Genomic DNA, 16,374 nt, shown 5'->3' with positions numbered 1-16,374 from the left:
CTGGTTTGTCCAAGAGGCTCCCGAAAGGTGTCTTCCGGGAACTTCACAGGGAGGCAGTGCAAGGCTTGGTCCAGATGCCTGACGGCAAGATGCCCTCTAGCCCCTTTGCCTCCAGGTGCATGAGCGTGCAAGGTGAAAGGGTGCCTTTAGGTGGGAGCCACGTATCTGGCCGAGAGGGCCCCCTTCCCCGTGACATTTGTTGAGATTTAACCCTGCTGGTACAGGGGCATGGCGCACGTTAGCTGAGATCCCGGGTGGGCTGCGGTGGACCGTCACGTGCTGATTTTGCCCCATTCGAGGTTTCCTTTCGCAGGAGAGCTCCTGGGCTTCAGGACGTCCTTTGGTCCACGGGAACAGGGCACTGAATCTCCGTGAGGCCCGTGGTGGGGTTACAGTGCCTAGAAGAGGTCCTCAGTTGAGGGTGGTGGGGTGTGGCTTCATCCAAGGGGACATCCTTTGAGACTGTCTGCCCTGAAGCTCGGTGTTTGCCCTGTGTGCATAATGTCAGGATCCCTGTGGGGCGACTGGGCCTCGGTCCGTGAGGACACATGTTTGGACCAGGCTGCTTAGCGTTCGAACTTTGCGTTGAAGGTCAGGGCCCCGAATCCTGCCCGATGTGGATCTCGGCCGTTGGTGGTGACGTGAGTGCCCTGGCATCCGTGGGGTTTGGCCCTGGCTCATGGAGGCTCCTAATCCAATTCTCCGCTGGGCTTTCTCACCTGCCCTGTGCAGGCGTGTAGGCATAGCTGACAGGACGAGGCTTCTGGATTGTCGTGGCACAGAGACACAGGTTGAATACAGGCTGGATGTGCCCTGGAGCCAGGTTCAGCATGGTGTGAGCTTTCATGTCAATGGTTTCCTGGTTGACGTAGGCAGTGAGTATTGCCTCCAGGTCCCCCTATCCTGTGGAGGCCTCGGGCGGCACGGTGACTTGGTGGCTATCCCATCCACGGCCCCGAGTGTGGTGTAGGTGGGTGCGGTTGGCTCTGATCAGAAGGAATGTCTGTCGGAGAGAAGGAGTTCTTGGCCTATTTCAGCGGCTCCTGGAGACCCACGATGCCATGGCCACTCTGGAAGGCAGAGGGCTGTGGTCATGTCAACGATGGGCAGGCCTCCATGGCACTGAGTGGAAAGCATGCATTCTCAGGCACTGAGATTTTGGGGGAGGCACACAGGACACACAAACACGCAGAGACGCAGCCATACACTCACATGGACAGTCAGGCCCCGCCCCCCGCGACGCAACACACACGCATGAAACTCACGTACGCCGAGGCCCCTACCCTCGTGCGTTCAGACACGCATCGGTTGGTATTGAAGGGATAAAGGGGAGTGGGTAGCAGATAGTGGGCTTCCCCGAGCTAAAGGTTGATTGGCATGGGGCATGCTCGCTGAGAAGTTGGGCCCACGTCTGAAGCGTGCACGTGGTTTCTGTCCCCTTGCCAGGTGGGGTTGCCGGGGCAGGCTTGCCGTCAGCCAAGACAAGAAGAGCTTCCCGTTTTCCGGTGACAGGTGGTGGCCGGGAGTCCCCGAAGAAGTGGGTCGGCGCCAGGATGCTGAACCTTCCCGTGGATCGCTCAGGATGACGGTACGCACTCTCCTCCCCCACCCCCAGCGCTGGGGAAAGCATTGGCTTTCGGATATTCTCTGACTGCCCGAAAGGCGGCCAGAAAGGATTGACCGTTGCTGCTGCTCAGTGGCTTGCTGGCTCTGGATTGCTGGGGTTGCTGGAGGTCTCCGAGCTCACTGGCTCCTCTGTGGAGCCACCCAGCCTGCCACGTTGAGTTGTCCAGCATGCCAGCACGTGCTCGGATCGATGATGACTCCCTCATATGCATTCCTTGGAAAATCTGAACAAAATGAGTGAGAACTCACTACCGTCGTTCTCATCGAAACAGGTCCAGCACGTTGCCTCCCCGGGGGCTAGGGAATAGTTAGGAGAGGGGTCCAGCTTGCCCTTGTTCACACTGGTGCAACACCCCCCACGGTGCCAACATTAGAGAGCTGTCGTAGGGTCAGTCGTGTGCACGCATTAGTTGAGGCACGCTGGAATGAGAGGTCCTAGTTTGAGTGGCCGTGGTGGGATGTGGCAGGGGCCAGCTCCCCTGCTGCTCCTGGACGTGGGAGTGCAGAACTGGCCTAGGCCCCGTGAGCAGGTGGGACGAGCCAGTTTGTTTGGGGCAGCTTGGCCGTATTTGGGCCGTGGGCCGACTTGATGTATGTGTCAGAGCCAAAGAGAAGAGGTGTGGGTGTTTGGCTACTGGAGCCACCGTTGAGGCGTGTTTCTGCGTGTTTCTGACCTGCGTCTTGGTGAGGACTGTGGCGGGCACAGTGGTTGTGGGTCGGGTCGGGGTGGGGGTCGGGGTCGGGGACGGGCCGGTGGCGGGAGCAGGCTGAGGGATCGGGTTGCCATGCTAGCCTTGGCAGCTCCCTGCTGCACCCACTGCCCCAGTGTTGGTGGCAAGGGCGGAAGCACGGAGCTTGCTGAGGACACAGCGCTGCCTTCAAGCATGGGGGTTGGCGGACAGTGTAGACTGGAAGGGAAGTGTACGGTGAGGTTACGGCTGGAGTGGATTTGTGTGCTTTGCTAGAACACTCTGTCCTCGTTTGGCTCCTGCTGCTGTCCTGGGCTTCCTGAGGCCGGTCGGCATTTCCTGAGGGGCTGCCCATGGATGCCTCGGGAGGAAGGCTCCTGGGGTCCAGGTGGATGGGCGGTGCCAGCAGACCTGTCTAGTGTCGGCTTGCTGGTTTGTCCAAGAGGCTCCCGAAAGGTGTCTTCCGGGAACTTCACAGGGAGGCAGTGCAAGGCTTGGTCCAGATGCCTGACGGCAAGATGCCCTCTAGCCCCTTTGCCTCCAGGTGCATGAGCGTGCAAGGTGAAAGGGTGCCTTTAGGTGGGAGCCACGTATCTGGCCGAGAGGGCCCCCTTCCCCGTGACATTTGTTGAGATTTAACCCTGCTGGTACAGGGGCATGGCGCACGTTAGCTGAGATCCCGGGTGGGCTGCGGTGGACCGTCACGTGCTGATTTTGCCCCATTCGAGGTTTCCTTTCGCAGGAGAGCTCCTGGGCTTCAGGACGTCCTGTGGTCCACGGGAACAGGGCACTGAATCTCCGTGAGGCCCGTGGTGGGGTTACAGTGCCTAGAAGAGGTCCTCGGTTGAGGGTGGTGGGGTGTGGCTTCATCCAAGGGGACATCCTTTGAGACTGTCTGCCCTGAAGCTCGGTGTTTGCCCTGTGTGCATAATGTCTGAGGATCCCTGTGGGGCGACTGGGCCTCGGTCCGTGAGGACACATGTTTGGACCAGGCTGCTTAGCGTTCGAACTTTGCGTTGAAGGTCAGGGCCCCGAATCCTGCCCGATGTGGATCTCGGCCGTTGGTGGTGACGTGAGTGCCCTGGCATCCGTGGGGTTTGACCCTGGCTCATGGAGGCTCCTAATCCAATTCTCCGCTGGGCTTTCTCACCTGCCCTGTGCAGGCGTGTAGGCATAGCTGACAGGACGAGGCTTCTGGATTGTCGTGGCACAGAGACACAGGTTGAATACAGGCTGGATGTGCCCTGGAGCCAGGTTCAGCATGGTGTGAGCTTTCATGTCAATGGTTTCCTGGTTGACGTAGGCAGTGAGTATTGCCTCCAGGTCCCCCTATCCTGTGGAGGCCTCGGGCGGCACGGTGACTTGGTGGCTATCCCATCCACGGCCCCGAGTGTGGTGTAGGTGGGTGCGGTTGGCTCTGATCAGAAGGAATGTCTGTCGGAGAGAAGGAGTTCTTGGCCTATTTCAGCGGCTCCTGGAGACCCACGATGCCATGGCCACTCTGGAAGGCAGAGGGCTGTGGTCATGTCAACGATGGGCAGGCCTCCATGGCACTGAGTGGAAAGCATGCATTCTCAGGCACTGAGATTTTGGGGGAGGCACACAGGACACACAAACACGCAGAGACGCAGCCATACACTCACATGGACAGTCAGGCCCCGCCCCCCGCGACGCAACACACACGCATGAAACTCACGTACGCCGAGGCCCCTACCCTCGTGCGTTCAGACACGCATCGGTTGGTATTGAAGGGATAAAGGGGAGTGGGTAGCAGATAGTGGGCTTCCCCGAGCTAAAGGTTGATTGGCATGGGGCATGCTCGCTGAGAAGTTGGGCCCACGTCTGAAGCGTGCACGTGGTTTCTGTCCCCTTGCCAGGTGGGGTTGCCGGGGCAGGCTTGCCGTCAGCCAAGACAAGAAGAGCTTCCCGTTTTCTGGTGACTGGTGGTGGCCGGGAGTCCCCGAAGAAGTGGGTCGGCGCCAGGATGCTGAACCTTCCCGTGGATCGCTCAGGATGACGGTACGCACTCTCCTCCCCCACCCCCAGCGCTGGGGAAAGCATTGGCTTTCGGATATTCTCTGACTGCCCGAAAGGCGGCCAGAAAGGATTGACCGTTGCTGCTGCTCAGTGGCTTGCTGGCTCTGGATTGCTGGGGTTGCTGGAGGTCTCCGAGCTCACTGGCTCCTCTGTGGAGCCACCCAGCCTGCCACGTTGAGTTGTCCAGCATGCCAGCACGTGCTCGGATCGATGATGACTCCCTCATATGCATTCCTTGGAAAATCTGAACAAAATGAGTGAGAACTCACTACCGTCGTTCTCATCGAAACTGAGGTCCAGCATGTTGCCTCCCCGGGGGCTAGGGAATAGTTAGGAGAGGGGTCCAGCTTGCCCTTGTTCACACTGGTGCAACACCCCCCACGGTGCCAACATTAGAGAGCTGTCGTAGGGTCAGTCGTGTGCACGCATTAGTTGAGGCACGCTGGAATGAGAGGTCCTAGTTTGAGTGGCCGTGGTGGGATGTGGCAGGGGCCAGCTCCCCTGCTGCTCCTGGACGTGGGAGTGCAGAACTGGCCTAGGCCCCGTGAGCAGGTGGGACGAGCCAGTTTGTTTGGGGCAGCTTGGCCGTATTTGGGCCGTGGGCCGACTTGATGTATGTGTCAGAGCCAAAGAGAAGAGGTGTGGGTGTTTGGCTACTGGAGCCACCGTTGAGGCGTGTTTCTGCGTGTTTCTGACCTGCGTCTTGGTGAGGACTGTGGCGGGCACAGTGGTTGTGGGTCGGGTCGGGGTGGGGGTCGGGGTCGGGGACGGGCCGGTGGCGGGAGCAGGCTGAGGGATCGGGTTGCCATGCTAGCCTTGGCAGCTCCCTGCTGCACCCACTGCCCCAGTGTTGGTGGCAAGGGCGGAAGCACGGAGCTTGCTGAGGACACAGCGCTGCCTTCAAGCATGGGGGTTGGCGGACAGTGTAGACTGGAAGGGAAGTGTACGGTGAGGTTAGGGCTGGAGTGGATTTGTGTGCTTTGCTAGAACACTCTGTCCTCGTTTGGCTCCTGCTGCTGTCCTGGGCTTCCTGAGGCCGGTCGGCATTTCCTGAGGGGCTGCCCATGGATGCCTAGGGAGGAAGGCTCCTGGGGTCCAGGTGGATGGGCGGTGCCAGCAGACCTGTCTAGTGTCGGCTTGCTGGTTTGTCCAAGAGGCTCCCGAAAGGTGTCTTCCGGGAACTTCACAGGGAGGCAGTGCAAGGCTTGGTCCAGATGCCTGACGGCAAGATGCCCTCTAGCCCCTTTGCCTCCAGGTGCATGAGCGTGCAAGGTGAAAGGGTGCCTTTAGGTGGGAGCCACGTATCTGGCCGAGAGGGCCCCCTTCCCCGTGACATTTGTTGAGATTTAACCCTGCTGGTACAGGGGCATGGCGCACGTTAGCTGAGATCCCGGGTGGGCTGCGGTGGACCGTCACGTGCTGATTTTGCCCCATTCGAGGTTTCCTTTCGCTGGAGAGCTCCTGGGCTTCAGGACGTCCTGTGGTCCACGGGAACAGGGCACTGAATCTCCGTGAGGCCCGTGGTGGGGTTACAGTGCCTAGAAGAGGTCCTCGGTTGAGGGTGGTGGGGTGTGGCTTCATCCAAGGGGACATCCTTTGAGACTGTCTGCCCTGAAGCTCGGTGTTTGCCCTGTGTGCATAATGTCAGGATCCCTGTGGGGCGACTGGGCCTCGGTCCGTGAGGACACATGTTTGGACCAGGCTGCTTAGCGTTCGAACTTTGCGTTGAAGGTCAGGGCCCCGAATCCTGCCCGATGTGGATCTCGGCCGTTGGTGGTGACGTGAGTGCCCTGGCATCCGTGGGGTTTGACCCTGGCTCATGGAGGCTCCTAATCCAATTCTCCGCTGGGCTTTCTCACCTGCCCTGTGCAGGCGTGTAGGCATAGCTGACAGGACGAGGCTTCTGGATTGTCGTGGCACAGAGACACAGGTTGAATACAGGCTGGATGTGCCCTGGAGCCAGGTTCAGCATGGTGTGAGCTTTCATGTCAATGGTTTCCTGGTTGACGTAGGCAGTGAGTATTGCCTCCAGGTCCCCCTATCCTGTGGAGGCCTCGGGCGGCACGGTGACTTGGTGGCTATCCCATCCACGGCCCCGAGTGTGGTGTAGGTGGGTGCGGTTGGCTCTGATCAGAAGGAATGGCTGTCGGAGAGAAGGAGTTCTTGGCCTATTTCAGCGGCTCCTGGAGACCCACGATGCCATGGCCACTCTGGAAGGCAGAGGGCTGTGGTCATGTCAACGATGGGCAGGCCTCCATGGCACTGAGTGGAAAGCATGCATTCTCAGGCACTGAGATTTTGGGGGAGGCACACAGGACACACAAACACGCAGAGACGCAGCCATACACTCACATGGACAGTCAGGCCCCGCCCCCCGCGACGCAACACACACGCATGAAACTCACGTACGCCGAGGCCCCTACCCTCGTGCGTTCAGACACGCATCGGTTGGTATTGAAGGGATAAAGGGGAGTGGGTAGCAGATAGTGGGCTTCCCCGAGCTAAAGGTTGATTGGCATGGGGCATGCTCGCTGAGAAGTTGGGCCCACGTCTGAAGCGTGCACGTGGTTTCTGTCCCCTTGCCAGGTGGGGTTGCCGGGGCAGGCTTGCCGTCAGCCAAGACAAGAAGAGCTTCCCGTTTTCTGGTGACTGGTGGTGGCCGGGAGTCCCCGAAGAAGTGGGTCGGCGCCAGGATGCTGAACCTTCCCGTGGATCGCTCAGGATGACGGTACGCACTCTCCTCCCCCACCCCCAGCGCTGGGGAAAGCATTGGCTTTCGGATATTCTCTGACTGCCCGAAAGGCGGCCAGAAAGGATTGACCGTTGCTGCTGCTCAGTGGCTTGCTGGCTCTGGATTGCTGGGGTTGCTGGAGGTCTCCGAGCTCACTGGCTCCTCTGTGGAGCCACCCAGCCTGCCACGTTGAGTTGTCCAGCATGCCAGCACGTGCTCGGATCGATGATGACTCCCTCATATGCATTCCTTGGAAAATCTGAACAAAATGAGTGAGAACTCACTACCGTCGTTCTCATCGAAACTGAGGTCCAGCACGTTGCCTCCCCGGGGGCTAGGGAATAGTTAGGAGAGGGGTCCAGCTTGCCCTTGTTCACACTGGTGCAACACCCCCCACGGTGCCAACATTAGAGAGCTGTCGTAGGGTCAGTCGTGTGCACGCATTAGTTGAGGCACGCTGGAATGAGAGGTCCTAGTTTGAGTGGCCGTGGTGGGATGTGGCAGGGGCCAGCTCCCCTGCTGCTCCTGGACGTGGGAGTGCAGAACTGGCCTAGGCCCCGTGAGCAGGTGGGACGAGCCAGTTTGTTTGGGGCAGCTTGGCCGTATTTGGGCCGTGGGCCGACTTGATGTATGTGTCAGAGCCAAAGAGAAGAGGTGTGGGTGTTTGGCTACTGGAGCCACCGTTGAGGCGTGTTTCTGCGTGTTTCTGACCTGCGTCTTGGTGAGGACTGTGGCGGGCACAGTGGTTGTGGGTCGGGTCGGGGTGGGGGTCGGGGTCGGGGACGGGCCGGTGGCGGGAGCAGGCTGAGGGATCGGGTTGCCATGCTAGCCTTGGCAGCTCCCTGCTGCACCCACTGCCCCAGTGTTGGTGGCAAGGGCGGAAGCACGGAGCTTGCTGAGGACACAGCGCTGCCTTCAAGCATGGGGGTTGGCGGACAGTGTAGACTGGAAGGGAAGTGTACGGTGAGGTTACGGCTGGAGTGGATTTGTGTGCTTTGCTAGAACACTCTGTCCTCGTTTGGCTCCTGCTGCTGTCCTGGGCTTCCTGAGGCCGGTCGGCATTTCCTGAGGGGCTGCCCATGGATGCCTCGGGAGGAAGGCTCCTGGGGTCCAGGTGGATGGGCGGTGCCAGCAGACCTGTCTAGTGTCGGCTTGCTGGTTTGTCCAAGAGGCTCCCGAAAGGTGTCTTCCGGGAACTTCACAGGGAGGCAGTGCATTTCTTGGTCCAGATGCCTGACGGCAAGATGCCCTCTAGCCCCTTTGCCTCCAGGTGCATGAGCGTGCAAGGTGAAAGGGTGCCTTTAGGTGGGAGCCACGTATCTGGCCGAGAGGGCCCCCTTCCCCGTGACATTTGTTGAGATTTAACCCTGCTGGTACAGGGGCATGGCGCACGTTAGCTGAGATCCCGGGTGGGCTGCGGTGGACCGTCACGTGCTGATTTTGCCCCATTCGAGGTTTCCTTTTGCAGGAGAGCTCCTGGGCTTCAGGACGTCCTGTGGTCCACGGGAACAGGGCACTGAATCTCCGTGAGGCCCGTGGTGGGGTTACAGTGCCTAGAAGAGGTCCTCGGTTGAGGGTGGTGGGGTGTGGCTTCATCCAAGGGGACATCCTTTGAGACTGTCTGCCCTGAAGCTCGGTGTTTGCCCTGTGTGCATAATGTCAGGATCCCTGTGGGGCGACTGGGCCTCGGTCCGTGAGGACACATGTTTGGACCAGGCTGCTTAGCGTTCGAACTTTGCGTTGAAGGTCAGGGCCCCGAATCCTGCCCGATGTGGATCTCGGCCGTTGGTGGTGACGTGAGTGCCCTGGCATCCGTGGGGTTTGGCCCTGGCTCATGGAGGCTCCTAATCCAATTCTCCGCTGGGCTTTCTCACCTGCCCTGTGCAGGCGTGTAGGCATAGCTGACAGGACGAGGCTTCTGGATTGTCGTGGCACAGAGACACAGGTTGAATACAGGCTGGATGTGCCCTGGAGCCAGGTTCAGCATGGTGTGAGCTTTCATGTCAATGGTTTCCTGGTTGACGTAGGCAGTGAGTATTGCCTCCAGGTCCCCCTATCCTGTGGAGGCCTCGGGCGGCACGGTGACTTGGTGGCTATCCCATCCACGGCCCCGAGTGTGGTGTAGGTGGGTGCGGTTGGCTCTGATCAGAAGGAATGTCTGTCGGAGAGAAGGAGTTCTTGGCCTATTTCAGCGGCTCCTGGAGACCCACGATGCCATGGCCACTCTGGAAGGCAGAGGGCTGTGGTCATGTCAACGATGGGCAGGCCTCCATGGCACTGAGTGGAAAGCATGCATTCTCAGGCACTGAGATTTTGGGGGAGGCACACAGGACACACAAACACGCAGAGACGCAGCCATACACTCACATGGACAGTCAGGCCCCGCCCCCCGCGACGCAACACACACGCATGAAACTCACGTACGCCGAGGCCCCTACCCTCGTGCGTTCAGACACGCATCAGTTGGTATTGAAGGGATAAAGGGGAGTGGGTAGCAGATAGTGGGCTTCCCCGAGCTAAAGGTTGATTGGCATGGGGCATGCTCGCTGAGAAGTTGGGCCCACGTCTGAAGCGTGCACGTGGTTTCTGTCCCCTTGCCAGGTGGGGTTGCCGGGGCAGGCTTGCCGTCAGCCAAGACAAGAAGAGCTTCCCGTTTTCCGGTGACAGGTGGTGGCCGGGAGTCCCCGAAGAAGTGGGTCGGCGCCAGGATGCTGAACCTTCCCGTGGATCGCTCAGGATGACGGTACGCACTCTCCTCCCCCACCCCCAGCGCTGGGGAAAGCATTGGCTTTCGGATATTCTCTGACTGCCCGAAAGGCGGCCAGAAAGGATTGACCGTTGCTGCTGCTCAGTGGCTTGCTGGCTCTGGATTGCTGGGGTTGCTGGAGGTCTCCGAGCTCACTGGCTCCTCTGTGGAGCCACCCAGCCTGCCACGTTGAGTTGTCCAGCATGCCAGCACGTGCTCGGATCGATGATGACTCCCTCATATGCATTCCTTGGAAAATCTGAACAAAATGAGTGAGAACTCACTACCGTCGTTCTCATCGAAACTGAGGTCCAGCACGTTGCCTCCCCGGGGGCTAGGGAATAGTTAGGAGAGGGGTCCAGCTTGCCCTTGTTCACACTGGTGCAACACCCCCCACGGTGCCAACATTAGAGAGCTGTCGTAGGGTCAGTCGTGTGCACGCATTAGTTGAGGCACGCTGGAATGAGAGGTCCTAGTTTGAGTGGCCGTGGTGGGATGTGGCAGGGGCCAGCTCCCCTGCTGCTCCTGGACGTGGGAGTGCAGAACTGGCCTAGGCCCCGTGAGCAGGTGGGACGAGCCAGTTTGTTTGGGGCAGCTTGGCCGTATTTGGGCCGTGGGCCGACTTGATGTATGTGTCAGAGCCAAAGAGAAGAGGTGTGGGTGTTTGGCTACTGGAGCCACCGTTGAGGCGTGTTTCTGCGTGTTTCTGACCTGCGTCTTGGTGAGGACTGTGGCGGGCACAGTGGTTGTGGGTCGGGTCGGGGTGGGGGTCGGGGTCGGGGACGGGCCGGTGGCGGGAGCAGGCTGAGGGATCGGGTTGCCATGCTAGCCTTGGCAGCTCCCTGCTGCACCCACTGCCCCAGTGTTGGTGGCAAGGGCGGAAGCACGGAGCTTGCTGAGGACACAGCGCTGCCTTCAAGCATGGGGGTTGGCGGACAGTGTAGACTGGAAGGGAAGTGTACGGTGAGGTTAGGGCTGGAGTGGATTTGTGTGCTTTGCTAGAACACTCTGTCCTCGTTTGGCTCCTGCTGCTGTCCTGGGCTTCCTGAGGCCGGTCGGCATTTCCTGAGGGGCTGCCCATGGATGCCTCGGGAGGAAGGCTCCTGGGGTCCAGGTGGATGGGCGGTGCCAGCAGACCTGTCTAGTGTCGGCTTGCTGGTTTGTCCAAGAGGCTCCCGAAAGGTGTCTTCCGGGAACTTCACAGGGAGGCAGTGCAAGGCTTGGTCCAGATGCCTGACGGCAAGATGCCCTCTAGCCCCTTTGCCTCCAGGTGCATGAGCGTGCAAGGTGAAAGGGTGCCTTTAGGTGGGAGCCACGTATCTGGCCGAGAGGGCCCCCTTCCCCGTGACATTTGTTGAGATTTAACCCTGCTGGTACAGGGGCATGGCGCACGTTAGCTGAGATCCCGGGTGGGCTGCGGTGGACCGTCACGTGCTGATTTTGCCCCATTCGAGGTTTCCTTTCGCAGGAGAGCTCCTGGGCTTCAGGACGTCCTTTGGTCCACGGGAACAGGGCACTGAATCTCCGTGAGGCCCGTGGTGGGGTTACAGTGCCTAGAAGAGGTCCTCAGTTGAGGGTGGTGGGGTGTGGCTTCATCCAAGGGGACATCCTTTGAGACTGTCTGCCCTGAAGCTCGGTGTTTGCCCTGTGTGCATAATGTCAGGATCCCTGTGGGGCGACTGGGCCTCGGTCCGTGAGGACACATGTTTGGACCAGGCTGCTTAGCGTTCGAACTTTGCGTTGAAGGTCAGGGCCCCGAATCCTGCCCGATGTGGATCTCGGCCGTTGGTGGTGACGTGAGTGCCCTGGCATCCGTGGGGTTTGGCCCTGGCTCATGGAGGCTCCTAATCCAATTCTCCGCTGGGCTTTCTCACCTGCCCTGTGCAGGCGTGTAGGCATAGCTGACAGGACGAGGCTTCTGGATTGTCGTGGCACAGAGACACAGGTTGAATACAGGCTGGATGTGCCCTGGAGCCAGGTTCAGCATGGTGTGAGCTTTCATGTCAATGGTTTCCTGGTTGACGTAGGCAGTGAGTATTGCCTCCAGGTCCCCCTATCCTGTGGAGGCCTCGGGCGGCACGGTGACTTGGTGGCTATCCCATCCACGGCCCCGAGTGTGGTGTAGGTGGGTGCGGTTGGCTCTGATCAGAAGGAATGGCTGTCGGAGAGAAGGAGTTCTTGGCCTATTTCAGCGGCTCCTGGAGACCCACGATGCCATGGCCACTCTGGAAGGCAGAGGGCTGTGGTCATGTCAACGATGGGCAGGCCTCCATGGCACTGAGTGGAAAGCATGCATTCTCAGGCACTGAGATTTTGGGGGAGGCACACAGGACACACAAACACGCAGAGACGCAGCCATACACTCACATGGACAGTCAGGCCCCGCCCCCCGCGACGCAACACACACGCATGAAACTCACGTACGCCGAGGCCCCTACCCTCGTGCGTTCAGACACGCATCGGTTGGTATTGAAGGGATAAAGGGGAGTGGGTAGCAGATAGTGGGCTTCCCCGAGCTAAAGGTTGATTGGCATGGGGCATGCTCGCTGAGAAGTTGGGCCCACGTCTGAAGCGTGCACGTGGTTTCTGTCCCCTTGCCAGGTGGGGTTGCCGGGGCAGGCTTGCCGTCAGCCAAGACAAGAAGAGCTTCCCGTTTTCCGGTGACAGGTGGTGGCCGGGAGTCCCCGAAGAAGTGGGTCGGCGCCAGGATGCTGAACCTTCCCGTGGATCGCTCAGGATGACGGTACGCACTCTCCTCCCCCACCCCCAGCGCTGGGGAAAGCATTGGCTTTCGGATATTCTCTGACTGCCCGAAAGGCGGCCAGAAAGGATTGACCGTTGCTGCTGCTCAGTGGCTTGCTGGCTCTGGATTGCTGGGGTTGCTGGAGGTCTCCGAGCTCACTGGCTCCTCTGTGGAGCCACCCAGCCTGCCACGTTGAGTTGTCCAGCATGCCAGCACGTGCTCGGATCGATGATGACTCCCTCATATGCATTCCTTGGAAAATCTGAACAAAATGAGTGAGAACTCACTACCGTCGTTCTCATCGAAACTGAGGTCCAGCACGTTGCCTCCCCGGGGGCTAGGGAATAGTTAGGAGAGGGGTCCAGCTTGCCCTTGTTCACACTGGTGCAACACCCCCCACGGTGCCAACATTAGAGAGCTGTCGTAGGGTCAGTCGTGTGCACGCATTAGTTGAGGCACGCTGGAATGAGAGGTCCTAGTTTGAGTGGCCGTGGTGGGATGTGGCAGGGGCCAGCTCCCCTGCTGCTCCTGGACGTGGGAGTGCAGAACTGGCCTAGGCCCCGTGAGCAGGTGGGACGAGCCAGTTTGTTTGGGGCAGCTTGGCCGTATTTGGGCCGTGGGCCGACTTGATGTATGTGTCAGAGCCAAAGAGAAGAGGTGTGGGTGTTTGGCTACTGGAGCCACCGTTGAGGCGTGTTTCTGCGTGTTTCTGACCTGCGTCTTGGTGAGGACTGTGGCGGGCACAGTGGTTGTGGGTCGGGTCGGGGTGGGGGTCGGGGTCGGGGACGGGCCGGTGGCGGGAGCAGGCTGAGGGATCGGGTTGCCATGCTAGCCTTGGCAGCTCCCTGCTGCACCCACTGCCCCAGTGTTGGTGGCAAGGGCGGAAGCACGGAGCTTGCTGAGGACACAGCGCTGCCTTCAAGCATGGGGGTTGGCGGACAGTGTAGACTGGAAGGGAAGTGTACGGTGAGGTTAGGGCTGGAGTGGATTTGTGTGCTTTGCTAGAACACTCTGTCCTCGTTTGGCTCCTGCTGCTGTCCTGGGCTTCCTGAGGCCGGTCGGCATTTCCTGAGGGGCTGCCCATGGATGCCTCGGGAGGAAGGCTCCTGGGGTCCAGGTGGATGGGCGGTGCCAGCAGACCTGTCTAGTGTCGGCTTGCTGGTTTGTCCAAGAGGCTCCCGAAAGGTGTCTTCCGGGAACTTCACAGGGAGGCAGTGCAAGGCTTGGTCCAGATGCCTGACGGCAAGATGCCCTCTAGCCCCTTTGCCTCCAGGTGCATGAGCGTGCAAGGTGAAAGGGTGCCTTTAGGTGGGAGCCACGTATCTGGCCGAGAGGGCCCCCTTCCCCGTGACATTTGTTGAGATTTAACCCTGCTGGTACAGGGGCATGGCGCACGTTAGCTGAGATCCCGGGTGGGCTGCGGTGGACCGTCACGTGCTGATTTTGCCCCATTCGAGGTTTCCTTTTGCAGGAGAGCTCCTGGGCTTCAGGACGTCCTTTGGTCCACGGGAACAGGGCACTGAATCTCCGTGAGGCCCGTGGTGGGGTTACAGTGCCTAGAAGAGGTCCTCGGTTGAGGGTGGTGGGGTGTGGCTTCATCCAAGGGGACATCCTTTGAGACTGTCTGCCCTGAAGCTCAGTGTTTGCCCTGTGTGCATAATGTTAGGATCCCTGTGGGGCGACTGGGCCTCGGTCCGTGAGGACACATGTTTGGACCAGGCTGCTTAGCGTTCGAACTTTGCGTTGAAGGTCAGGGCCCCGAATCCTGCCCGATGTGGATCTCGGCCGTTGGTGGTGACGTGAGTGCCCTGGCATCCGTGGGGTTTGGCCCTGGCTCATGGAGGCTCCTAATCCAATTCTCCGCTGGGCTTTCTCACCTGCCCTGTGCAGGCGTGTAGGCATAGCTGACAGGACGAGGCTTCTGGATTGTCGTGGCACAGAGACACAGGTTGAATACAGGCTGGATGTGCCCTGGAGCCAGGTTCAGCATGGTGTGAGCTTTCATGTCAATGGTTTCCTGGTTGACGTAGGCAGTGAGTATTGCCTCCAGGTCCCCCTATCCTGTGGAGGCCTCGGGCGGCACGGTGACTTGGTGGCTATCCCATCCACGGCCCCGAGTGTGGTGTAGGTGGGTGCGGTTGGCTCTGATCAGAAGGAATGTCTGTCGGAGAGAAGGAGTTCTTGGCCTATTTCAGCGGCTCCTGGAGACCCACGATGCCATGGCCACTCTGGAAGGCAGAGGGCTGTGGTCATGTCAACGATGGGCAGGCCTCCATGGCACTGAGTGGAAAGCATGCATTCTCAGGCACTGAGATTTTGGGGGAGGCACACAGGACACACAAACACGCAGAGACGCAGCCATACACTCACATGGACAGTCAGGCCCCGCCCCCCGTGACGCAACACACACGCATGAAACTCACGTACGCCGAGGCCCCTACCCTCGTGCGTTCAGACACGCATCGGTTGGTATTGAAGGGATAAAGGGGAGTGGGTAGCAGATAGTGGGCTTCCCCGAGCTAAAGGTTGATTGGCATGGGGCATGCTCGCTGAGAAGTTGGGCCCACGTCTGAAGCGTGCACGTGGTTTCTGTCCCCTTGCCAGGTGGGGTTGCCGGGGCAGGCTTGCCGTCAGCCAAGACAAGAAGAGCTTCCCGTTTTCTGGTGACTGGTGGTGGCCGGGAGTCCCCGAAGAAGTGGGTCGGCGCCAGGATGCTGAACCTTCCCGTGGATCGCTCAGGATGACGGTACGCACTCTCCTCCCCCACCCCCAGCGCTGGGGAAAGCATTGGCTTTCGGATATTCTCTGACTGCCCGAAAGGCGGCCAGAAAGGATTGACCGTTGCTGCTGCTCAGTGGCTTGCTGGCTCTGGATTGCTGGGGTTGCTGGAGGTCTCCGAGCTCACTGGCTCCTCTGTGGAGCCACCCAGCCTGCCACGTTGAGTTGTCCAGCATGCCAGCACGTGCTCGGATCGATGATGACTCCCTCATATGCATTCCTTGGAAAATCTGAACAAAATGAGTGAGAACTCACTACCGTCGTTCTCATCGAAACTGAGGTCCAGCACGTTGCCTCCCCGGGGGCTAGGGAATAGTTAGGAGAGGGGTCCAGCTTGCCCTTGTTCACACTGGTGCAACACCCCCCACGGTGCCAACATTAGAGAGCTGTCGTAGGGTCAGTCGTGTGCACGCATTAGTTGAGGCACGCTGGAATGAGAGGTCCTAGTTTGAGTGGCCGTGGTGGGATGTGGCAGGGGCCAGCTCCCCTGCTGCTCCTGGACGTGGGAGTGCAGAACTGGCCTAGGCCCCGTGAGCAGGTGGGACGAGCCAGTTTGTTTGGGGCAGCTTGGCCGTATTTGGGCCGTGGGCCGACTTGATGTATGTGTCAGAGCCAAAGAGAAGAGGTGTGGGTGTTTGGCTACTGGAGCCACCGTTGAGGCGTGTTTCTGCGTGTTTCTGACCTGCGTCTTGGTGAGGACTGTGGCGGGCACAGTGGTTGTGGGTCGGGTCGGGGTGGGGGTCGGGGTCGGGGACGGGCCGGTGGCGGGAGCAGGCTGAGGGATCGGGTTGCCATGCTAGCCTTGGCAGCTCCCTGCTGCACCCACTGCCCCAGTGTTGGTGGCAAGGGCGGAAGCACGGAGCTTGCTGAGGACACAGCGCTGCCTTCAAGCATGGGGGTTGGCGGACAGTGTAGACTGGAAGGGAAGTGTACGGTGAGGTTAGGGCTGGAGTGGTTTTGTGTGCTTTGCTAGAACACTCTGTCCTCGTTTGGCTCCTGCTGCTGTCCTGGGCTTCCTGAGGCC

The 16,374-nt window shown here is 59.8% G+C and overlaps 6 non-coding genes across 6 annotated transcripts; all 6 read left to right on the top strand.

The window, feature by feature from the left end:
* The first annotated feature begins 1,810 nt into the window (after positions 1–1,810).
* On the top strand, positions 1,811–1,902 carry LOC141575353 (small nucleolar RNA SNORD116). Its single transcript, XR_012502888.1, has one exon. It is a non-coding gene; the product is annotated as a small nucleolar RNA SNORD116 (small nucleolar RNA).
* Positions 1,903–4,556: 2,654 nt separating this feature from the next.
* On the top strand, positions 4,557–4,650 carry LOC141575314 (small nucleolar RNA SNORD116). The gene has a single exon (XR_012502849.1). It is a non-coding gene; the product is annotated as a small nucleolar RNA SNORD116 (small nucleolar RNA).
* A 2,652-nt stretch (positions 4,651–7,302) lies between these two features.
* LOC141575313 (small nucleolar RNA SNORD116) lies at positions 7,303–7,396 on the top strand. The gene has a single exon (XR_012502848.1). It is a non-coding gene; the product is annotated as a small nucleolar RNA SNORD116 (small nucleolar RNA).
* A 2,652-nt stretch (positions 7,397–10,048) lies between these two features.
* On the top strand, positions 10,049–10,142 carry LOC141575312 (small nucleolar RNA SNORD116). Its single transcript, XR_012502847.1, has one exon. It is a non-coding gene; the product is annotated as a small nucleolar RNA SNORD116 (small nucleolar RNA).
* A 2,652-nt stretch (positions 10,143–12,794) lies between these two features.
* Positions 12,795–12,888, top strand: LOC141575311 (small nucleolar RNA SNORD116). Its single transcript, XR_012502846.1, has one exon. It is a non-coding gene; the product is annotated as a small nucleolar RNA SNORD116 (small nucleolar RNA).
* A 2,652-nt stretch (positions 12,889–15,540) lies between these two features.
* On the top strand, positions 15,541–15,634 carry LOC141575310 (small nucleolar RNA SNORD116). Its single transcript, XR_012502845.1, has one exon. It is a non-coding gene; the product is annotated as a small nucleolar RNA SNORD116 (small nucleolar RNA).
* Positions 15,635–16,374: the final 740 nt, after the last annotated feature.

This window comes from Camelus bactrianus, chromosome 27, assembly GCF_048773025.1.
Source record: "Camelus bactrianus isolate YW-2024 breed Bactrian camel chromosome 27, ASM4877302v1, whole genome shotgun sequence".
Lineage (NCBI taxonomy): Eukaryota > Metazoa > Chordata > Mammalia > Artiodactyla > Camelidae > Camelus > Camelus bactrianus.
This window is presented reverse-complemented; position numbering and strand designations above follow the sequence as displayed.